The sequence below is a fragment of the Canis lupus genome, chromosome X, assembly GCF_003254725.2.
Source record: "Canis lupus dingo isolate Sandy chromosome X, ASM325472v2, whole genome shotgun sequence".
Lineage (NCBI taxonomy): Eukaryota > Metazoa > Chordata > Mammalia > Carnivora > Canidae > Canis > Canis lupus.
Window position 1 is genome coordinate 16,740,878 of NC_064281.1, and position 25,428 is coordinate 16,766,305.

A 25,428-nucleotide genomic window follows, 5' to 3' on the forward strand; every position below is an offset into this window, starting at 1 on the left:
AACCTCAAAGAAATAGATAAATTATAGAAATATATGATTTTCCAAAAGTGAATCAGGAAGAAATAGAAAATTTTAATAGACCAATTACCAGCAATGAAGTTGAACCAGTCATCAGAAAACTCCCAACAAACAAAAGTCCAGAACCAGATGGCTTCACAGGTGAATTCTGTCAAACATTTAAAGAAGAGTTCATACCTATTCTTCTCAAACTATTCCAAAAAATAGAAGAGGAAGAAAAATTTCCAAATTCATTCCGTGAGGCCAGAAGTACCATGATACCAAAACAAGATAAAGACACCACTAAAAAAGAGAACTATAGGCCAATATCCCTGGTGAACATAGATGTAAAATCCTCAACAAAATACTAGCAAATTGAATTCAACAATACATTAAAAAGAATCAATCACCATGATCAAGTGGAATTTATCTCTGGGATGCTAGAGTGGTTCAATATTCACAAATCAATCAATGTGCTTCATCACATCAATAAGAGAAAGAATAAAAACCATACAATCATTTCAATAGAAGCTGAAAAAGCATTTGACAAAGTCCAGCATCCACCCATGATAAAAACCGTCAACAAAGTAGGTTCAGAGGGACTATACCTCAACATGATAGAGTCTTTATATGACCTACAACTAACATCATCCTCAATAGAAAAAAAAAAACTGAAACCTTTTCCCCTGAGGTCAGGAACAAGGCAAGGATGTCCACTCTCACTGCTTTTATTCAATATTGTACCTGAAGCTATAGCCACAGCAATCAGACTACAAAAAGAAATAAAAGGCATCCAAATTGTAAGAAAGAAGTAAAACTGTCACTATTTGCAGATGACATGACACTATATAGAAAACCCTAAAGACTTTACCAAAAAAGCTACTGGAACTAATAAATGAATTCAGTAAAATCACAGGATAAAAAAAATCAATGTGCAGAAACTTTTTCATTTCTACACACTAATAATGAAGCAGCAGAAAGAGAAATTAAGAAAAAAATCCCATTTATAATTGCACCAAAATAAAATAGTTCGGTATAAACTTAACCAAAGAGGTGAAAAACTATACTCTGAAAACTAAAATACTCTGAAAACTATAAAACACCGATGAAAGAAATTGAAGATGACACAAAGAAAAGGAAAGATATTCCATACTTATGGATTGGAAGAATAAATACTGGTAAAATGTCTATGCTACCCAAAGCAATCTACAGATTTAATGCAATCCCTATCAAAAGACCAACAGCATTTTTTACAGAACTAGAACAAACAATCCTATAATTTGTAAGGAACTACAAAGACCCTGAGTAATCAAAGCATCTTGAAAAAGAAAAACAAATTGGAGGTATCACAATCCCAGATTTCAACATATACCACAAAGCTGTAGTAATCAAAATAGTATGGTACCAGCACAAAAATAGATATATATATATCAATAAAACAGAACAGACAGCCCATAAATAAACCAAAAATTATATTGTCACTTAATATTTGACAAAAGAGTTAAGAATATGCAGTGGGAAAAAGACAGTCTCTTCAACAAAGTATGCTGTGAAAATTGGACAGCCACATGTGAATGAATGAAACTGGAGACCTAAATGTGAGACCTGAAACCATAAAAGTCCTAGAAGAGAGCAAAGGCAGTGTTTTTCTGTCTACATAGGCCTTGGCAACATTTTTCTAGATATGTGCTTGAGGCAAGGGAAACAAAAGCAAAAATAAACTGTTGGGACTATAATAAAACAAAAAGCTTTTGCACAGGGGCACCTGGGTGGCTCAGTGGTTGAGCATCTGGCTTTGGCTCAGGTCATGACCCTGGGGTCCTGGGATCGAGTCCCGTATCAAACTCCCTGTAGGAAGCCTGCTTCTCCTTCTGCCTATGTCTTTGCCTCTCTCTTTCTCTGTGTCTTTCATGAATAAATAAAATCTTAAAAAAAAAAAAAGCTTTTGCACAGCAAAGGAAACCATCAGCAAAATTAAAAACAAACCTACTGAATGGGGGAAGATATTTGCAAATGACATATCCAATAAATAGTTGGTACCCAATATGTATAAAGAACTTGTACAACTCAGCTCCAAAAAACCAAATAGTACAATTAAAAAATGGGCAGAAGACATGCACAGAATTTTATCCAAAAAAGATATATATGCAGCCAACAGACACATGAAAAGCAGCTCAAAATCACTAATTATCAGGGAAATGCATATAAAAACCACAATGAGATATCACATCATGCTTGTCAAAACACAAGAAATAAGTGTTGGTAAATATGTGAAGTAAAGGAACCCTTGTGCATTACTGGTAGGAATGCAGACTGGTGCAGCCACTCTGGAAAACAGTATGGAGGTTACTGAAAAAATTAAAAGTAGAACTACTCTAATTCTCTTACTGGATATTTACCCAAAGAATATGAAAACACTAATTTGAATAGGTATGTGTGTTCCTATATATTTTATAATTCCCATATATTTATTTTCTAGTATGAAGTTTAGGGGAAAATATCATACAAAGCATATTTTGTAAGAAGACTTGAGATTATTTTTTTGTATATTTTTTATTGGAGTTCGATTTGCCAACATATAGTGTGCACCCCTATATTTATTGCAGCATTACTTACAATAGTCAAATTATGGATATATAAATGTGGATATATATCCATACATATACATGTATATACATGTATATATAATATAGATATTATATAGATATCACATATTTAAAGCAAATCTATTTGAATAATGTACAGATGGTTTACTGTGAAATTTAGCACCACAAAATGAGGCATCACAGAATAATCCTTCTTGCTCTTAGTTATTTTGAACAAACAACTGTTACTATGATTTGGGGACACTGGTGCCCAAGAAAGTGACTTCAAGAGGCCCTAGAGGAGGAAAATTTCAACATGCATGAATACTTTGAATAATGGAGAACACTGTTTTTGATGGTAGATCACATACTTGAGAATGGCTTCCTTTTGCTTAGGTTAAGATAGCTTGAAGTCAGATCTGTTGCAACATAACTGATGATGTAGCATTGTAATGTAGTTTGCCTACAATTTATGTACTTATTGATGCATAGCCACAGTGAAGGACTCTGAATTGTGATGACAGTTTTATATGTGAAAAATCTCTCAGGAAATTAAATGAGAATGCATTATCTATTCACAAGGCTTCAATTGGTGCTAAACATCCTATTCACAAATAGAATCTATAAGTCTAGTGACAAGTAAGACACTACCTGGTGTAGAAGATATTTTGAAACACGTCCACAATTGTATGGATGAAAGAAGAATGGTTAGAAACATAGGCAGTGGATTACACAAAAAATTTTGCAGTCGACTTGTGTGCCCTTAATCATGTTTCTTAATCTAAGATTCAGCTTTCCTATCTGTAACATAGAGATAATAATGGAATCTGACAGGTTTTTGGCACGGATTAAAAGAGATCATCCATTTAAAGCCCTCAGCACAGTGCCTGACACATGGTAGACATGCAAAAATGTGTAACTACTTTTATCATTATCATCATCATCATCATCATCATTATTATTACTAGTACTATGGTTTAATGGTCTAATCACCAATGCCATCATTAAAGGAACTTTTACTTTCAGGGAAAAGAAAATGAACACAGAAGGACTGTATGAGATGAAAGAAAGAATGCTAAGCATGTGAAATGGTCAACACATAGATAAAATTAAGCATGTATTGATATCAATAGTATATAATTTTCAGGGTTAAAATTCAAAATAGAATTATGTGGTTGTATGGTCAATAAATGTATAGAAGTTGTGAGTAGGGAGTGATTAATTTTAAGGTACTTGAATTATTTGGAAAGATAACATTATTGATTTACTTTAGACTTGATAAATAAGCTTATGAAAAATTCTAGGGTAATCACAAAAGAATAGAAATAGAGTATATTTTCCAATCTAGTAGAAGTGAAAAATTGGAATCTGAGGGAATAAAAGAAAAAAAAATAAAATTCAATCAATGCATAAGGAGGTAAGAAAGGAGAATTTGAAGGCATTATGCCCCTGTGTACTAGTACTAGTACAGCCAGATGGACAAGATATTCAATAAATGTTATGGGTTTTTTTGATAGAGTAGGGAAATGTTGAGTAAGTTGGCTTGGTTCTGAAGTTTAAGAATTAAATGGCTTATACAATCCATTGCATGAAAGTCAAGGCCAAACTCTGAAGATATGCCCCTGAGTGCTTCTCCTCCCACTCTTCAGTTGGACTAGATCAAATCTCTTGTATCTGCCACGAATGTCCCATGCAGTTCTACATCTATATACCTCCATTTAAGCTGTCTTCTGTGTAAAAGCCCTGATTTGACTAGACAAGTTCTATAACCTTCATGACTCAGGTCACGAGTAACTAATGTATTTTGGGGAGCCTCCCCTAAACCCATTTTATGCTATTTTTTTATAGAACCTTCCATTTTCCTTTGATACAGACCTTATCCCACAGTTGTGCATCTATTTATGTCCAGACTTTTCTATTGTTCTAGAAGTCCCTCAATCACACTGTTTTCCATTCACAGTTTTCCCGCAGAGCACCTAGGGCATTGTCTGGCACATAGGAGGTGATCAATAAATTAATGCTGATCACAATAGCCAATATTTATGAAAATGTACTATGGACCAAGTGCTATTCTCCTCATAATAACCCTAGGAGATAGGTATTATTAAAATCGTTTTGTAGGTAAAGAAACTGAAGCAAAGATGTAAGTAACTTGTCTAAGGTCACACAGTAAGTCCTGGGGCCAGGTTCAAACACTACAACATGGGTCCAGAGCCACTACTCTTAAACACAAAGAGATACCCATTATAGTAAATGATCCAAAAATTAAGAAAACAGAATCATAGAGAATTTAAGGGACAATAATATAAGCAGCAAATATTCAAAGATAGACACAGATAAATTTTAAAAATCAATGATGTTCGATGATAGTTAACAGTAGGTTCCAAGTTCTGACTCTGCCTGAGTAATTAGTAGTTCTGATCATTGTGCTATTAGCAGACTTCTTCAGGAACTCCATTAAAAGTGAAATAAATCTTTTTTTGAAAGATTTTATTTATTTATTCATGTGAGACAGAGAGAGAGAGAGGCAGAGACACAGGCAGAGGGAGAAGCAGGCTCCATGCAGGGAGCCCGATGTGGGACTCAGTCCTGGTACTCTGAAATCACGCCCTGAGCCAAAGGCAGACGCTCAACTGCTGAGCCACCTGGGCATCTCAAAAGTGAAATAAATCTTAATAGAATTTTGTTTAGGTTTCAATGGAACCCCTAAATGACAGCCACAAGGGAAAATGCTTTCTTCAGGCTCCAGGTCTGTACCTGAATTGTGGCAAGTGTGTTTATTTATTTTTTAAGATTTTATTTATTTATTCATGAGAGAGAGAGGCAGAGACATAGGCAGAGGGAGAAGCAGGCTCCATGCAGGGAGCCTGATGTGGGACTTGATCCCAGGACTCCAGGATCACACCCTGTGCTGAAGGGAGGTTCTCAACCGCTGAGGTACCCAGTGTCCTGGCAAGTGTGTTTATACATATCACTTAACCTTTAATCTCTTGAACACATTATGAACTATTTGCATTAGCTTGGGTCTTTTGAGAAAAAAAATGTTGAAAGGACTACATATTCAAGAAATGTGTTAGGAGACATGCCTATGAGAAAACGGAGAGGGGAGAGCCTGGAAGAGCCATTAGATTGCAATGCAGGTGTGCATTGCAATCTAACGGACAGAGGGAAGAAAGAAAGTTTGGTTGGAAGCATCTTAGTCTGCATTGCAGTTCTCAGAGAGTCTTCCAATACTGTAAAGGGGTCCTTGTGCCTAAGTCATCCATCAGAGGAGTCCAGCATCTTCCATGAATGTACTTGCTTTTGTACCCTTGCTATACTCAGTCATTAGCTGGGAGCAGCCCTGCCAAGCTGTCATTGACCGGAAGTGTGGTTTTGGAGCAGAATGCAGACAGATTTCATAGTGCAGCAGCTAGAGCTGCCAGTCAACTGAACTCCCCAGAGTAGAAGATCCAAGAGGCATTCTCACAACCACCACACTATTTAATTAGCCTACTGTCTATGAAATCGGTAGTCTTTGTTAAGTTTTGCTCTTGAGTTACAAAAGTGACTTACTAGCCCTATTTTCCTAAGCATCACAGGTTTTTAAAATTTTGGTGACAGGGAAAAATATTATAATATTTTTTAAATTCATAACACATTAAAATCAAAGGAACTGACTTTACAAAGGACAAAAGAAGCAGCAGCCTGGGTGGCTCAGCAGTTTAGCGCTGCCTTCAGCCCAGGGTGTGATCCTGGAGACCCGGGATGGAGTCCCATGTCAGGCTCCCTGCATGGAGCCTGCTTCTCTCTCTGCCTCTCTCTCTCTCTCTGTCTCTCTCTCTCTGTCTCTCATGAATAAATAAATAAAATCTTCTTTTAAAAAGGAAAAAAGAACCACTATTTCGGAAATTTAATTTGTGTGGCTTTAGGTAAGTTACTTAACATATCTTTATACTATGTTGTTGGATTTCTATTTAAGTGAAATTATTAAAGGAGAATTTGCCTCTAAGTTCCTAAAGTGGAGGAGATTGGTGAGAGAATGGGTGGAGAACATTGGGAACCAAGTACTTTCATACACACCGTAAATGTCAGCACTCTGCTTCTAAACCAGACCATCTTCTGAGACTTGTCTTCATCTCCCTCTCTCTAATTCCATATTTTATTTCTTCACTATGTTATTATGCAACTATTAAATGTGGAGAACCTTCTTAGAAATACAGATAATCAAATTAAGCAATATTGAAACAATATAAAATTCCGTGACCTAAAGATAATCAATCACTTAATATTTTGGTGTGATCTTTCTAATATTTTCCAAGAAAATATATATGTAACAATTAAAATCATGCTATAATTACTATTTTGCAATATAAGTTTTCATTTCTCTATTAGGAGTATTTTTCTATCGGGTAAATATGGGTATGAGTTATCATTTTTGATGGCTACATGGTATTCATACTTTGTATTGTGACTCTATAATTCTGGGGACAATTTCCTAATTTAAGACATTCAGATATTAGTTTGTATCTGGTTCTTCACTATCAATAACGCAGTAAAATATCTTTACATCTTTTTTTTTAACTTGTCTGATTAGTTCTTAAAATTAATTCCTTAAAATAGAATTGCTGGATCAAAGAGTATGAAATTTTTAACAATGTTGTGGATATAAAATACATTGAAGTTATACCTTGAGTGGTGGTCAATTATTAGCAAGAAAAAGTTGAGTTTGAACTGTAGATTTCCAATATTTTGAGGAATCCAAAGGATTTAGGGCTGCCTCATGTCAGTCCAAATAATGGTCTCTTCTTCCCTTTTTGTAGCACCAAGGAAGAATTTTTAGAACCTCAAGCAGATATGCTTCCTCTTCAGGGTAGCACTAGAATGCTAGGGAAGAATAGAGGTGTAGAAGTATCAAAGTGACCATGGGAAAAAGAGACATTTGGGGAACAGAGAAAGAGAAGAGGAGGTCTCTAAGATGCCATCTGAAGCAGATTCTGTATATAGTGAAAGATAATCCAGAGTAAATGAACATTTACACCTCCTGGATTCTGTATCTGTGACCATATAATAGATAGAGTTTTTTTCTAGTGATTGTTCCTGAGTAAGCTGTCAGACATAAAAAGCATAACAAAAGTATTACAGATTGTACAAGACACTGGCTATTTGTTCACTAATCCATGTTCTCTTGAACTTCCTGGTCACATGACTATACTACATTTCCCAGAATCCCTTGTAATTGAATTCTGGCCAATGAAATGTGGGCAGAAGTGATGTATTCTACACCATCCTGACTCCCAAATTTTCCCGTTGTTTTCTATGTTCTCCTCCTTTGTCTGATGCTGGAGCCATATGACAGAAAAAGTCATTGATAGATTATACTTCCTGCAGCTGAAGATTTGAAAGGTGTATTCTTATAGCTACCATTAGAGAAAATAGGGGAAATTTTTAGCAATGCACTAGGTCAGCAGGTGTAAATGACAGCTGCTTTGGTCAAAAAAGAAGGACACTTTCTCCATGGCCTATGCTTTAGAAACATAATGGTTAAGAACATAAACTTTGTAATCGTATGATACAGAAGCAGTTTTCGAACTAACCTTTCTTATTTAATGATCCCTGGTTCTTGGGCAACCTATTAACCTCACTAAAATTCAGTTTACTCACTGGTAAAATGGGAATATAATTAATATAACTGTTGGCAATTTGTTCCATGAAGAAAAAAATTATATACATGAACCAATTAATATAAATGGCTCAATTTAATGAAATATTTTTCTAGTTTATCTGAAGAGATCATGTGCACTAAAAATATTGTTCATGCCTTCCAGCTCCAATTTTCACCATGCAACCAGCCCATGAGGTGTCAGCATTGCAGAGGTGAGGATTGGATAGTGGCAGACAGACCTCTTAATCAGAAAGAACTGGCTAGAAGAATTAGGATTTGAACAATTAGCATGGTAACCTCACCTCTATGGGGATGGCATTGTTTAAGGAGAATGATTAGCTCTTTAACAAGACTGGCATTGACAGATTCTTCAAGTTGGGTCAGAATTATTTTTTACCCTGATACAAAAGCCCCTAACTAGCATTTTAGTAAGACCCTTCCCAGCCCAGGTGGCTTAGCGGTTTAGCGCCACCTTCAGCCCAGGGGTGATCCTGGAGACCCAGGGCTGAGTCCCACGTCAGGCTCCCTGCATGGAGCCTGCTTCTTCCTCTGCTTGTGTCTCTGCCCCCCCCCGTGTGTGTGTGTGTGTGTGTGTCTCCATGAATACATGAATAAATAAATAAAATCTTTAAAATAATAAGACCCTTCCTTCCCCTTCCCATGTCTGAGCACCAGAGACAGCACTTCTTGAACCTACAGAGTACAGAAAACTGCTTCAGATAGTAGGCATTTTTAATCCTGTTACAACAATACACAGAAAAAAATTAATGGAATTAGCTATAACTCCATACATTAAGGATACATGTTATAAACTAGTCAGATATATCTGGGGGATTTTTTTTTTGCTAATATGCATTAATTCAAAGAAAACATTTAAAATACTTAATGTTTTAATTTACAAGTTTTCTTCATTAGTGTTATAGTAAGTCCACTCTATAAACATATCCACCATGCTACTAAACCTGACAGATTTTTATAAACATAATTAGCTAAGAATGCCCTTTTTGAACTTGGGTTAATTCCACCTATTAATTTACTCCCTAGAGAGTAAATCTGCCAAACGTTCTCATTACCTGTTCTTGTGAACAAGTAATTTACCCACTGGCATCCCCAGCATTCTCTCTACCATCTTTTGGCCTCTTCTCTCCCAATGATCCAGATGTGTCGCATGATAGAGGAATTTTTTTCTCTAAGCAAGACTTTTTATTAGTGTATTTTTTTTTTAAAAAAGACATATTGAGATAAAATTCACATACCACACAATCTGCCCATTGAAAATGTACGATAAATGGCATTTAGTATATTCACATAATTGTGCATCCATCACCACAATCAACTTTAGAACATTTTCATCAGTCCAAAAAAAAATCTTGTGCCCCTTAGCTGTCACCACCAGTTTCCACGTATCTCCTAACCCTAGGCAATCACTAATCTACTCTATGTATTTATAGATTTGCCAATTACTAACATTTCATATACATGGAATCACCTAAGATGTGGTCTTTTGTGACTGGCTTCTTTCACTTAGTATAAGTGGTTTCAAGGTTCATCCATGTTGTAACATGTACAAGTACTTCATTTTTTGTTACTACTTAATAATATTCAATTGTGCAGATAGACCACACTTTATTCAACCATTCATCAGTTGAGGGATATTTGAGTTGTTTCCACATTCTGGCTTTTATGAATAATTGCTGCTTTGAACATTTAAGTCCAAGTTTTTGTGTAGGATATGTTTTCATTTCTCCTAAGTATGTACCTAGGACTAGAATTGCTAAGGCATATGGTAACTCTAAGTTTAACCATTTAAGGAACTACCAGACTGCTTTCCAAAGTGGCTGAAACATTTTACATTTCAACTATCAGTGTATGAGAGTTCCAATTTCTCCAAATCCTTGCCAATGCTTGTTATTAGCTGTCTTTTGGATTAAAGCCAATCTAGTGTGTGTGAAGTGATCTCTCTTTTTTTTCTCAAAATTTTATTTAAATTCTAGTTAGTTAACATACAGTGCAATATTGGTTTCCCGAGTAGGGTTCAGTGATTCATCACTTACATATAGTACCCAGTGCTCAACATAACAAGTGCCCTCCTGAATACTCATCACCCATCTGGTGCATCTCCCATCGACCTCCCTCCATCAACCCTCAGTTTGTTCTCTATCTTTAAGAGTCTCTTATGGTTTGTTTCCCTCTCTCTTTTCCCCCTCTCCCATGATGTTCATTTGTTTTGATTCTTAAATTCCACATGAGTAATATCATGTGGTATGTGTCTTTCTCTGACTGACTTATTTCACTTAGCATAATACACTCTATCTCCATCCACATCCTTGAAAATGGCAGGATTTCATTCTTTTTGATGGTTGAGTACTATTCCATCGTGTATATATACCAATTCTTCTTTATCCATTCATCAATCAGTGGACATTTAGGTTCTTTCCATAATTTGGTTATTGAGGATAGTGCTGCTATAAACATTGGGGTGAAAGTGCCCCTATGAATCAGTATTTTTGTATCCTTTGGGTAAATACCTGGTAGTGCAATTACTGGATCATAGGGTAGTTGTATTTTCAACTTCTTGAGGTACCTTCATACTGTTTTCCAGAGTGGCTGCACCAGTTTGCATTCCCACAAACAATGCAAGAGGGTTTTCCTTTCTACACATCCTCACCAACACCTATTGTTTCCTGTGTTGTTAACTAGCCATTCTGACAGGTGTGAGGTGATATCTCATTGTGGCTTTGATTTGTATTTCCCTGATGATGAGTGATGTTGAGCATCTTTCCATGTGTCTGTTAGCTATCTGGATGTCTTCTTTTTTTTAAATTTTTTTTAAATTTTTATTTATTTATGATAGGCACACAGTGAGAGAGAGAGAGAGGCAGAGACACAGGCAGAGGGAGAAGCAGGCTCCATGCACCGGGAGCCCGACGTGGGATTCGATCCTGGGTCTCCAGGATCGCGCCCTGGGCCAAAGGCAGGCGCCAAACCGCTGCACCACCCAGGGATCCCTCTGGATGTCTTCTTTGGGAAAATGTTCATTCATGTCTTCTGCCCATCTCTCTCCTGGATTGTCTTTTGGGTATTGAGTTTGATAAGTTCTTTATAGATTTTAGATACTAACCCTTATCAGATGGGGCATTTCCAAATATCTTCTTCCATCCTGTAGGCTACTTTTGCTTTTGTTGTTTCCTTCACTGTGCAGAAGATTTTTATTTTGATGAAGTCCCAACAGTTCATTTTTGCTTTGTTTCCCTTTCCTCTGATGACACGTCTATTAAGAAGTTGCTATGACCAAGGTCATAGAGGTTGCTGCATGTGTTCTTCTCTAGGATTTTGATGGTTTCCTGTCTCACATTTAGGTATTTCATCCATTTTGAATTTATTTTTGTGTATGGGGTAAGAAAATGATCTAGTTTCATTCTTCTGTATGTTGCTGTCCAGTTTTCCCAACACCATTTATTGAAGAAACTTTTTTCCATTGGGTATTCTTTCCTGCTTTGATGAAGATTGTGGGTCCAATTATGGGTTTTCTACTCTGTTCCATTGATCTATGTGTCTGTTTTTGTGCCAATACCATACTGTTTTGATCACTACAGCTTCATAATATAGCTTGAAGTCCTGTATCATGATGCCTCCAGCTTTGCTTTTATTTTTCAGGAGTGCTATGGCTATTCACATTCTTTTGTGGTTCCATACCAATTTTAGGAGTGTTGGTTCTAGCTCTGTGAAAAATTCTGGCAGTATTTTTTTTCAAACAAGAAGTTTATTTAAACAACAAGATGCTTGACTTGAAGGGAAAACTATCTAGGATTCATCTCTTTTAGAGTAATTTATCCCTACTTAAAGACAGATTGCCCTACATGTAATAGCTACGTACAAAAAAAAGTTATAAAATTGTCCTTGGTTTTACAATGATAGATGAAAAACATTAAAATTCTCCAATCGAACAAGGTATGCAAGGATTTTTATGTTGTTCTTTTTTTTTTTTTTTGTTCTTTTTTTGTTAAACAGTGAGAACAAAATAACTTACTGGAATACAAAGATAAGAGCTGACTGAGCATGCCACTAATGGAGAGAGGGGGTATTTTCACAGAAGCAGTATTTTTCCCCATCCCATCTCCATTTGATGTCGATCAAAACATACCATTGGCCATTTAGTTAAAAAATGCAATATGCTTGTGCACATACACAGTTACTTTATGTACAATAAAGGAATGGGGAAGGGGAAAATGAAAGAATAGAGAAAACTATACTGTAGTAGTCAGGATGTGGTGGAACCAAATTATGGCTTTCTATTTGAGAATGTCTTCTTGGTCTGGAGGAACAGAGTTCTGGAGTAAAGTAGCAGGTTCCCTTTTTAGTAGACACCTGCTGTCTGCTGCTGGAACACATCAATTGTATCTTCATCCTCCATTTCCAACTGTGTAGGTGTGTTTGTTTCATTGATTGGCTGCCCATCAAATCGGAATCTGATCTGCCTCATTGACAAACCTTGTCGTTCACAATAGGCTTTCATTAGTTTACTAAGTGGTGTATGCCTCTTAATCTTAAACTACACCACAGAACCATCCTGCCCTGCCATCTTCAAATTAATATGATCGTTGTTCTCAGTCTTCACTCCTTCCTTGGGCTTTTCATCAGCCATGGCAAGTGCCGGAGTCTCCTCAGTTGCGGCTTCACAAAAGAGGTACCAGGTCTGCACCCAACGAGCACACAAGCAGCACCAGGAGCGGCTCTAGTGGTATTTTGATAGGGATTGCATTGAATGTGTAGATTGCTTTCAGTAGTATAGACATTTTAACAATTTTTTTTTTCCAATTCATGAGCATGGAATGTTTTCCATTTCTTTGTGTCCTCCTCAATTTTTTTCATAAATATTCTATACCTTTCCGAGTACAGATCTTTTACCTCTTTGGTTAGGTTCATTCCTAGGCATCTTATGATTTTGGTACAATTGTAAATTGGATCAGTTCATTGATTTCTCTTTCTGCGCTTCATTATTGGTATATAGAAATTCAACAGATTTCTGTACATTGCTTCTATATCCTGTTACTTTGCTGAATTCATGTATTAATTCTAGTAATTTTTTGGTGGAGTTCTTTGGATTTTCTACAGACTATCATGTTGTCAGCAAAGAGTGAAAGTTTGACTTCTTCCTTGCTGATGTGGATGCCTTTATTACTTTTTGTTGTCTGTTTGCTGAGGCTGACGTCCAGGACTGTTAAGTAGCAATAGTGAGACTGGATATCCCTGTCTCATTCCTGACCATAGAGTAAAAGTTCTCAGTTTTTCCCCATTGAGGATGATTTTAGCTGTGTATTTTTCATGGATGGCCTTTATTATGTTGAGGTGTGTTTGATGAGTTTTTTTTTTTAATCAAAATGGATGTTGTAGTTTGTCAAATGCTTTTTCTGCATCTATCAAGAAGATTGTATGGTTCTTATTCTTTCTTTTATTAATGGGGTGTCCTGTGTTAATTGATTTGCAAATATTGAACCACCCCTGAAGCCCAGGAATAAATTTCACTTGATTGTGGTGAATAATTTTTTTTAATGTACTGTTGGATTTGATTTGCTAGTATCTTGTTGAGAATTTTTGCATCCATGTTCATCATGTATATTTGCCTATAATTCTCCTTCTTAGTAGGGTCTTTACCTGGTTTTGGAATCAAGATAATGCTGGCTGAATAGAAGGGGTTTCAAAGTTTTCCTTCCATTTCTATTTTTTGGAACAGTTTGAGAAGGATAGGTATTAATTCTTCTTTAAATGTCTGGTAGAATTTCCCTGGGAAGCCCTCTGGTCCTGGGCTTTTGTTTGTTGCAAGATTTTTGATTAGTGATTCAGTTTCTTTGCTGGTTTTAGGTCTGTTCAAATTTTCTATTTCTTCCTATTTCACTATTTGAGTGTTGGCAATTGGTACGTTTCTAGGAATTTGTCCATTTATTCCAGATTGCCATTTATTGGCATATTGTTTTTCATAATATTCTCTTACAGTTGTATTCTGTGCTATTGGTTGTGATCCCTCCTCTTTCATTCATGATTTTATTTATTTGGGACATTTTTCTTTTTGGTAAGTCTGGCTAGGGGTTTATTAATTATATAAATTCTTTCAAAGAATCAGCTTTTAGTTTCCTTGATCAGTTCTAATGTTTTTTTCCTATATTATTTCTGCTCTAATCTTTATTATTTCCATCTTGCTGGCTATAGACTTTATTTGCTGATCCTTTTCTAGCTTCTTTAAGTATAAGGTTAGGTTGTATATTTGAGACTTTTCTTGTTTCTTGAAGTAGGCCTGATTTACAATATACTTCCCTTTTAGAATTGCCTTTGCTGTATCCCAAATGTTTTGGACTGTCATATTTTCATTTTCATTTGCTTCCATGTATTTTTTATATCTTCTTTGATTTCCTGGCTAACTCATTCATTTGCTAGTAGCATGTTGTTTAAGCTCCAGGTATTTGTGGTCTCTCCAAGTTATTTCTTGTGGTTGACTTCAAGTTTCATAGTATGCTGGTCTAAAAACATGCATGGTATGATCTCAGTCTTTTTGTATTTGTTGAGGCCTGATTTGTGACCCAGTATATTCTGGAGAATGTCCCATGTGCACTTGAAAAGAATGTGTATTCTGCTGCTTTAGGATGAAATGTTCTGAATATATCTATTAAGTTCATCTGGTCTAGTATGTCTTTCAAAGCCATTGTTTCCTTACTGATATTCTGCTTAGATGATTTGCCCATTTATGTAAGTGGGGTGTTAAAGTCTCCTACTATTATTGTATTATTATCAAAGAGTTTCCTCAAGTTTGTTATTAATTGATTTATATATTTGGCTGCTCCCAAGTTAGGGGCATAAATACTTACAATTGTTAGATTTTCTTAAGGGATAGATCCCGTAATTATGATATAGTTCCCTTCTTCTTCTCTTGTTACAGTGTTTGGTTTGAAATCTAGTTTGTCTGATCTAAGTATGTCTGATCCTGTTTTCTTCTGATACTCATTAGCATGATAGATGGTTCTCCATCCCTTCACTTTCAGCCTCCAGGTATCTTTAGGTCTAAAATGAATCTTTTGTGGGTAGTAAATAGATAGATCCTGGGTTTTTTTTAACCCATTCTGATACTCTATGTCTTTTGATTGGAGCATTTAGTCCATTTAAATTCAGAGTGATTGTTGAAAGATATGAATTTAATGCCATTGTGTTACCGGTAGAGTTGGTGTTTGGTAGTATTCTCTATTCCTTTCTAGTCTTTGTTGCTTTTGATCTTTTTTTCCCCACTCAAAGAGTCCCCCTTAATATTTCTTGCAGGGCTGGTTAGATAGTCATGAACTCCTTTTGTTTTTGTTTGTCTGGGAAACTCTTTATCTCTCCTATTCTGAATGACAGCTTTGCTGGATAAAGTATTCTTGGCTGCATATTTTTCCCACTTAGCACATTGAATATACCCTGCCATTCTCTCCAGGCCTGTCAAGCTTCTGTGGACAGATCTACTGCAAACCTGCTGTCTTCCTTTGTAGGTTAAGGACTTTTTTCCTCTTGCTGCTTTCAGGGTCTTTCATTGTCTCTGTATTTGGAGGATTTGACTATGATATGCCTTGGAAATGACCAGCTTTTGTTGAATTTAATGGAAGTTCTCTGTGCTTCTTCTATTATGATGTCTGTGTCCTTCTCCAGATTAAGGAAGTTTTCAGCTATAATTGGTTCAAATAAAATTTCTGCCCCTTTATCTCTTCATCTTCTGTGACTCCTATGATATGAATGTTACTATGTCTTAATAAGTCACTAAGTTCCTTAAGTCTACCTGTGTGGTCTTTTCTTTCCCTCTTCTTTTCAGCTTCATCATTTTCCATAATTTTATCTTCTTTGTCACTGATTCTTCCTCTGCTTCATCCATCCTCATGTTATGGCAATATTCGGGTTTGCATCATAATTATAGAATTTTTAATTTCAGCCTGACTGGATTTTAGTTCTTTTATCTCTGTAGTAAAGGATTCTCTAGTGTCTTCTATGCTTTATTCAAGTCCAGCTTGTATCCTTGTAATTGTTATTTTAAATTCTAGTTCAGACATCTTACTTATATCTGTATTGATTAAATCCCCAGCCTTTAGTTCTACTTATTGTTTTTTCTTTTGGGGCGAATTCCTCCATCTTGTCATTTCATCCAGAAAAAAAACAAAAAACAAAAAACTAGATCCTGGGTGTATTTTGTTCTGCTGTTAGAAAAAGTTAGATAAAATTTTTTTAAATAAAAAATAAAAATATATGAAAAATATATGTAAATAAAAATTAAAAAAATAATTAACATTTTTTAAAAAAGTAATTTAAAAATAATAAAAATAAAAAATAAAAAGGAATCTGGATTTTATTTCTCCTATATCTGAAGCTCTGCAGCACTCTATGATCAGTAGACTCGGTGTGTGCAAGGTATTTATACTGGTCTTCTGGGGTAGGGGGCCTGTGGCACTGATTCTCAGTACTGGCGATAAGGGAGATGTTCCTACAATGTGCAGATGGGCGGGGCTTGGTGTAAGCGGCTCTGGCCACCACTAGGTGGCCCTGTTTTGCACCCTGAAGGCTTACAAAATGATGGGCTGGGTGAAAATGGTGGCATCCTGCTTTCTAACCCAGAGTTGAGAGTTCATGCCCTCTACTCTTCAGGAAGCCCTCACCAAAGAGCAAACCATCACCCCTCTTATGCCCCTGGCTTCGTCAGATCCATGCCTTCACCTTGCTTGTGTCCAAACTGTTTTATTTCAGATGCATGGCTGGGTTTCAAAACTCCAAATTTTAGGGACCCCTGCAATGCAGATCTGTGCTGATCCTCTGGGGGCAGGGTCTAGCTGCACTTTTGCTGTTTACCACCTGTGCCAGGAAAGCAGTCCCATGATCACACAGCAGTTCAGAGTTTATGACAAGGCAGACAGCGGGTATCCAGGCTTGCTGCCCTCACCTAGAGTCCCTGCTCCTATGCTTGGGAACAGTGCAGCATGTGGGCAGCACCCATTCTTCCTGCAACCCAGGGAATCCTCTGATCATGCTGTCTGCTCCCAGGTCTCTGCCCTCCTTCCCCACTGAAGCACCTTTAAGCCAGGCATGACCCTGGTGGTGGCAGACTTCTAAGACTTCAGATTTTGCACTTCCCCACTTATAATACCTTGTGGTAGTCTCCATAAGCAGAGCTCCCTCTCCTCCAAAGCACCTATAGTTCTTATCTTCCCCCAAACAACTCCACACATCGTACTTCCAGAAGGTGGTCACTTTTCAACTTGTAGACTTGCAGTTTTGTTCTCTTAGTCCTCAGATTGATTTCTTGGGTGGTTCAGCATGATTTTGATAATTATCTAGCTGTGTTTGAGGGACAAGGCAAGCTTAGGGCCCCCCTACTCCTCTGCCATCTTAATTGCTTCGAAGTGATATCTCATTGTAGTTTTAATTTGTATCACCATGATGGTTAGTAATATAGAGCATTTTTCCATGTTCTTTTGGCCATTTGTATATCTTCATTGGCAAAATATCTATTTAGATTATTCACTCATTTTTAGATTGAGTTACTTGTCTCTTATTATTAAGTTGGAAGAGCTTTCTTTAAATATATCTTAAATAAGTTTTTTTAATTAGATATATGATTTACAAAATTTTTCTCCTTTCCTGCTGGTTGCCTTTTCATTTTCTTAATGGTGCCCTTTAAAGCACAAATGATTTTAATTTTGATGATGTCTAATTGATCTATGTTTTTCCTTTGTTGCTTGTTTTTGATATTATACCTTGCCTAAACCAAGATCTCAAATATTAATACCTGCTTTCTTCTAAGAATGTTGTAGTTTCAGCTCTTACAGTTAAGTCTTTGATCCATTTTGAGTTACTTTTTTATATATGATGTACAGCAGAGATCTAACTTCATTATTTTGCATGTAGATATCCAGTTGTCTCAGCATGATTTGTTGAAAAGGCTATTGCTTTCCCTACTGAGTTGTCTTGACACCCTTGTAAAAAATCATTTTACTGTAAATGTAAGCGTTTCTTAACTCTAAATTCTATTCCATTGATGTATCAGTCTATTCTTATGCCAGTACTATGCTTTGTTGGTTATTGTTGCTGTATGGTTAAATTTGAAATTGGGTAATGTGAGTTATCCAACTTTGCTCTTCCTTTTCAAGATTGTTTTGACTATTTTGGGTCCTTCTCATTTCCCCATGAATTTTAGAATGAGTTTCTTAAATTCTGCAAAGAAGTTGGCTGGGATTTTGATAGGGATTGTACTCAATCTGTGGATCAATTTGGGCTGTATTGTCATCTTAACAATATTGAGTCTTCTAATTCATGAGCATGAAATGTCTTTCCATTTACTTAGATCTTTAATTTGGTAGTCCTCAGAGTAGATGTTTTGTACTCTTTTGTTAAATATTTTGTACTTCTCAGAGTATATGTTTTGTCTCTTTTGTTAAATTTATTACTAATTATTTTATTCTTTTTGATGTTATTATAAATTTAACTGTTTTCTTTTGAAGCTTGGTGTTTAACTGAAAGCTTAATAAAAGGCTATTTCTTTGAACATCAGGTTGAAACTTTATAGGTCAAAAATTACTACAAACAAAAGAATAATCTCAGTTCTAGCTTACCCATTATAAAGGGATGCTTAGGCAGAGCAATGTGCTGTCACATTTAAGACATGGCACACTATCTCACTTGTTAAGAGTAGCCCTATCAATTACTCTGTTTGCAAGGAAGCTTCTCTTAATAGTTTTTTTTTTAAAGTAAACTCTACCCCAAATGTGGGGCTCGAACTCATGACCCTGAGATCAAGAGTCACATGCTCTACCAACTGAGCCAGCCAAGCACCCCAAGGCAACTTCTCTTCAGACTTAGGGAGTATATGAGGTTTGTATTTAGCTCCTTAAGTCCTCTTTATTTTTTTTAAAGATTTTATGTATTCATGAGAGACACTGAGAGAGAGAGAGAGAGAGAGAGAGAGAGAGAGAGAAAGGCAGAGACACAGGCAGAGGGAGAAGCAGGCTCCACACAGGGAGCCCACTGGGGGACTCAATCCCAGGACCCTGGGATCACACCCTGAGCCAAAGGCAGATGCTCAACCACTGAGCCACCCAGGCATCCCTGAAGGAGACTTTTTTTTTTTTGAGTTTGATTTGCCAACATATAGTATAACACCCAGTGCTCATCCCATCAAGTGCTCCCTCAGTGCCTGTCACCCAGTCACTCCATCCCCCCGCCTACCTCCCCTTCCACTACCCCTTGTTCATTTCCCAGAGTTAGAAGTTTCTCATGTTTTGTCATCCTCTCTGATTTTTCCCACTCATTTTCTCTCCTTTCTCCTATGACCCCTTTTACTACTTTTTATATTCCCTGTATGAGTGAAACCATATGATGATTGTCCTTTTCCGATTGACTTACTCCACTCAGCATAATACCCTCCAGTTCCAAATTCATGTCGAAGCATGGGTATTCATCATTTCTAATGGCTGAGTAATATTCCATTGTGCCATTGTGTGTGTGTGTGTATATCTCACATCTTCTTTATCCATTCATCTTTCGATGGACACTGAGGCTCCTTCCACAGTTTGGCTATTGTGGACATTGCTGCAGGTATCTCGGCTTTTCACTGCATCTGTATCTTTGGGGTAAATCCCCAGTAGTGCAATTGCTGAGTCATAGGGTAGCTCTAAAGTCCTCTTTCTTTAGAACCTCATCCATAACTCTCCAGAGTATCTTAAGGCATGCTATCTTTCTTTTCGTTTTTTAAAAAGATTTTATTTATTTATTCATGAGAGACACAGAGAGAGAGAGGCAGAGACACAGGCAGAGGGAGAAGCAGGCTCCATGCAGGGAGCCTGATGTGGGAATTGATCCTGGGACTCGATCCTGGGACTCTGGGATCACGCCCTGAGCCAAAGGCAGATGCTGAACCTCTGAGCCACCCACGCGACCTGGCATGCTATCTTTCTTGATATTCCTTACTAACCAGTGGCTACCAGTGTGATCTCCTACTTAGGCTTGCCTTTCTTTGTTTACCATGACTCTGAATCCTTCACTACTCACTCTATCACCTTCCACCTCAAGCTTTCTGTGTGATGATATTTTTCTTAGCACAGAAGTCAGCATATTAGAGGGTTAAAGTATTGCTTTCCAGAGATGGTGGCAGATTATGATGAGGGGATAGTGGGGGTAGGAGATGTGGCCACAAATGCATTATCATGGGCTCCAGGGTTGCAGAAAGACTTCAGTGATAGATGCAGTCACACACAGAGGGAAGATCCAGGAAGAAGGTCGAGGAAAATGGCCACAAATAGGAGTCAAGGCAATAATAGTCAATAGAGAAAGCTGAGATGTCATCAAATGCAGGGGTAAGGGCAGGGTCAAAAAATAAGACAGTCTATAGTTTGAACAAATGGCAGGGGTCAGCAATGGAGCCAGACCTTGAGATAGTGGCAAAAGAATTAACACTCAGGTCTAAGTTGCTTCCCTTAGTACTATCATTTAAGTTCCTTCCCCTTGAGGTGCTCCTCCAAGTTCTTACAGAGTCCAGGCTTAGTAACACTCAGGGTTTCATCTGAAAAGCAGAATCAGTGGGAGATATCTATCCCTTTCTTCATCTTCATCACTCTTTCCCTATTATTATCTCTATTTCAGCTACATATATGTATTAATATCTATATCTATAGATAGCAATATTAAGGGATTTATTACAGGAATTTTACTATATCCAATTGTGGAAGCTGCAAACAGTCCATGTGAAACTGTTGCTTTTGAGTTGATGCTGGAGTCCAAACCCTCAAGGCAAGAAGGGAAGGCAAACATGAAGTAGGGAAAACAAAGATAAATTAGAACTTGCAAAGTTGAGCTGGAACTATGTTGGTCTCTCACCATGACCTTTAAGCCTTCATCTATGATGATGGGGGTTGCCTACATAAATTGGCATCCTTCATCTCAAAGCTAAGTATTCAACTGTCCCAGGAGTTGGAAAAGCTGTAGGAGACACAAGATAAAGGATCTGTGAACTCAGCTGCTACCTCACTCCAAAAGAGTGAGGCAGGAGGAAGAGAGAATCTTTGTGAGCTGCAGTAGCACCTTGTGCACTATCCTGATCTTTCAGGATAAGAAGATGGCTCTCCTTCATTTGTATTTTCTTAATCTGATATAAAATGTCTCTTGTGGTTGACCATAACTCAGAACTATGCAGGGAAGGAAATTCTGGAGAGATGTAATTTCAGCTTACCTAAGTTGTCACTGAACAAATCTACAAAGCTTGTCAACACAGATAATTTTCTCAGTGAAGAATTCCTTATTCTTCCAGGAGCACTTGATGTCCCATCTTCAGAAAAGAACCCTCACTCTGTGAAGCTCATGTTCCCAGTACATGAGCAGGAACTGGCTCAAGGTCTTTGGGGGTGAGAATCTTGATAGTTGGGATTTTAACTAGAGCCCTAAGAAGCATTTTCCACTTAATGAGCTACCTTAAAAGGCTGAAGAAATATAGCTAACAGGATGCAATTTCTTAGTCAAATGACATCAAAGAGGTCTATAACTCATAAAGCTAGACCTTTATGTTCTCATGGATTACAGTAACAGTCTCACATGCATTTTAACCACAAGCTGTCCTTCTATGAAATTTGTAATGGTGAATAAAGCAACTGAAGAGGGAAAGGGGGTTTGCTTGATATTTATAACTGGCCTTATTTAAAGGATGTAACCACAGCTCTCTAAATATGACTGAGTATCTTGCTGAAGAACAAAGAGATATAGAGTGATGAGACTATCCATACACTACTTAGACAAATTAATTTCCTTCCTTTAGACTTTGATTTAAGATGTCTTTACACTGTAAAAATAAATGTATTCACCAATACCCATTTACTTTTCTTTCTTGTTTTATTTGTAATCATCGTTAATGAATGAATGTAGAAAAGCACAAGAAGAAAAAATACTGGCTTTGGATGGTTATATAAAACCATCCAAAGTTTGAAGAGATTCTAAGAATGAAAATATTTATAGGTTAACCTTACAAATTGTCAGCTGCCCTGAGCCAAACATGATTTACGTATACAGCAAAGGTTTCAGTTTGTTTCTTGTTCTGCCTTAAGATTACATTTTCCTTCTAGTAAATATGACATCTTCCCTCCATACACATAAATATGTCCCCATCACCAGTAATTTAAAAAAATAAAATCAGGGCTTTGCCTTGTTTGAATACTAGTAAATTTTATATGCTTATTGTCAACAAATGGCCTGGAGGAGTTTTTCCAGTAAACCACAAACCAAACCTTTGGTTTGTTCAATAGGGTTTCTTCAATAGGGGAAAATCTTTCTTTTTTAAAGATTTTATTTATTTATTCATGAGAGACATAGAGACAGAGAGAGAGGCAGAGACACAGGCAGAAGGAGAAGAAGGATCCATGCAGGGAGCCTGACATGGGACTCGATCCCAGGACTCCCGGATCATGCCCTGGGCGGAAGGCAGGTGCTAAACCACTGAGCCACCCAGGGATCCCCTTGGGGAAAATCTTTTCTTAAAACAGAACTTAACAAGATCATGATTTATTGATCTAAAATAAAATAATACATTTTTCATCAAAATCTATAACTTGTATTTTCTTCTGAAGCAAGTAGTCATGATAACTAAGTACCTGTATTTTTTTTCCTTCTTTGCTACATAATTCTCCTTGTTAGAAACTTTTTTGTAACCAGCATGCTCTATATTCTTAATGACTTAGAGAGTCAGATTTATCCCTCTAGTTTCATCCCTGTTGAAATCCCCCCTTTTTTTTAAAAAAAAAAAAAAAAAGGTCTATTGTTACATTTCTACCACAAATTGCATACCTGATATTTCAGGACATTTAAAAATTAAATGAGCTGCATGACTCTCAAATAACTGTAAAACAATTGGACAGCAATTGACAAAGACCTATACTTTAGGTCCAAAAGCTTCCAATCTAAGAGGAAAGGGTGTCACCAGCCATCAAAGAATTAGATAGAGGAGGATACAACTGAAATTACTGTGGATTGGAAAAAAAGCAGGTAATAAGAGTACAGGCCTTCTCTAAAACTCTCTTATATAACTGGGAACTGGGGATACTTTACACAGTGATTGGGAATGGTTGTCCCATGTTTGCAATGTGTCATATTTTAATATTCTAGCCCAATACCTCTTTTGATCCAGTTTTGGGGAAGGGGTATTTGTTTTATTTTGTTTAGTTTTGTAAATCCAGTGTCTGATGAGAAATAAATGGTTCTTATCTTTAGAAAAAACACAATCTAAATACTGGGCTAATGGACAGAATTAGCAACCAAGTCACTAGTCTTTCTAAGCTGATGCTAAATCCATACTGACTTTCCCCCCCTAACAGTCCCTCCAGGCCTGTTTATTTTTATCCTTCATTGGAAAAAATACTTCTGATTTCATTGTCTTTAAGTCTCAAATAAAGAAACCATGGTTGCTTTATGGAATTTTGTGTAAAAGAGCAAAACTTCACTTGTCTATATTTTAATCACAGTCTTGGATAATCCAAATTATGTCTGTGGGATGAGTTTTCCCACCAGGAAAATGGGGATGGTCTTTGCTTGGACTATTTCTCTCTGTTCTGATGACCTAATAAGGAAGAAAGTATTTGCCAGGGGCAGAGCAACATATGTAGCTAAGATGTTATATTTTGCTTCATATGGATGTGGGTTTCTATCCCAGGTCTCTCTCATTAATAGCGTTGCAATCTTAAGCAGTTTACATAGCATCCTTTTGACTGTGTTTTTAGAACCATACAAAGGAGATTATAATACTTCTTTAGGATTGTTGTGGATTACAGATATTTTACTTAAAAAGCAAAGCATAGTACCTGGCAGTTACAGTACAATAAAAGCAACTACTGTCATTTTAGCTGTTTTTACCTCTGTAAGATCAGGTGGTTCCTGTTCTCAAATTTAAGATTAATAGCTATTGAATCTAGAACTCAGTTTTTGTCTTTGTTGTTTGTATTATTGGAATTCTATTTTTTCTATACTCCATTCTGGAATCATTAGGGTTGGGCTTTTGGCTTTACATATACACTCTACCTAAAGACTTTTTGGTTTATCTCTACAGTTAAACAGAGCCTACTGTTATCCACTAGGAGCTTCAGGATTTACATAGAAATTGGCAGGCCCCAAGTCTCAGCCCCCTTCTGCATGGGAAGATTCAAACTATGTTTAATAGTCATTACAAGGAAATCTGAGCCTTTCACCATTCCTTGCTTTAAAAAATGAAATAAACTTTTATTTTTTTAAGATTTTGCTTATTTATTCATGAGAGAAACAGAGAGAGAAAGAGACAGAGACATAGGCAGAGGGAGAAGCAGGCTCCCCACAAAAAGCCCCACATGAGACTCGATCCCGGGACCCCGGGATCACACCTCAAGCCAAAGGCAGAAGATGCTCAATTGCTGAGCCACCCAGGCATCCCTGAAATAAACTTTTAAACCATTTCAACTAACTGAGTTGAATATTTAGTTTAGTTTAGAATTTTTAGTTTAGTTGAATAACTAATGAATATTTTCATTATTCACCAAATAATGAAAAAGCTTTAGAAGCCAAAGGGCCAATACTGTAAACTATCTATTGCACAAGCAATGTGCTATGGCGTGAAGGCTTACCTTAGCACTCTGAGTGATTATTTAAATATTTTCTAGCATATACATCAAACAAGAAGAACAAAGTGCATAATGTGTACTTACTCCTGCTTATAGAGCCACCATGAGATGCTGTTACTAGCAGGTGTGTCATGACATTTACACAACTCACATGCTCCTTTGGTTCCATTTCACCACCAAATATCTGTTTAATACTTACTATAAATAGAACACGTAAAGGATCCAGATGCCATGTACAATGTAATCTTTCTCCTCAAGGAATGTGTAATTTATTCAGAAAGACAAGATTCCACATAGATTACAGTTCAAAATCAGTACATAATTAAATGACTGCTTGTATAGTACAAATGAGGTAGAAGTGCTGAGTTTTTATGAATGAAAGATCAATGTGGAACAGGGTGACTTGAGAAGTCTGTGGAGATAATAAAATGTGAGATGGATCTTGAAAGGATGGAAATATTTTGTAACAAGAAGGACAAAAGCAGAATTCTAGATGACAGGAATTTTATGTATCCTACAAAGACTATATGACTATTGAGTGTTCCAAATAAGTATTTATTTGTTCACTCACTCT

At 36.8% G+C, this 25,428-nt stretch overlaps 1 pseudogene; it reads right to left on the bottom strand.

Moving 5' to 3' along the window:
- Nucleotides 1-12,402: 12,402 nt before the first annotated feature.
- LOC112655615 (small ubiquitin-related modifier 2-like) lies at nucleotides 12,403-12,954 on the bottom strand (annotated as a pseudogene).
- Between the last annotated feature and the right edge of the window lie 12,474 nt (nucleotides 12,955-25,428).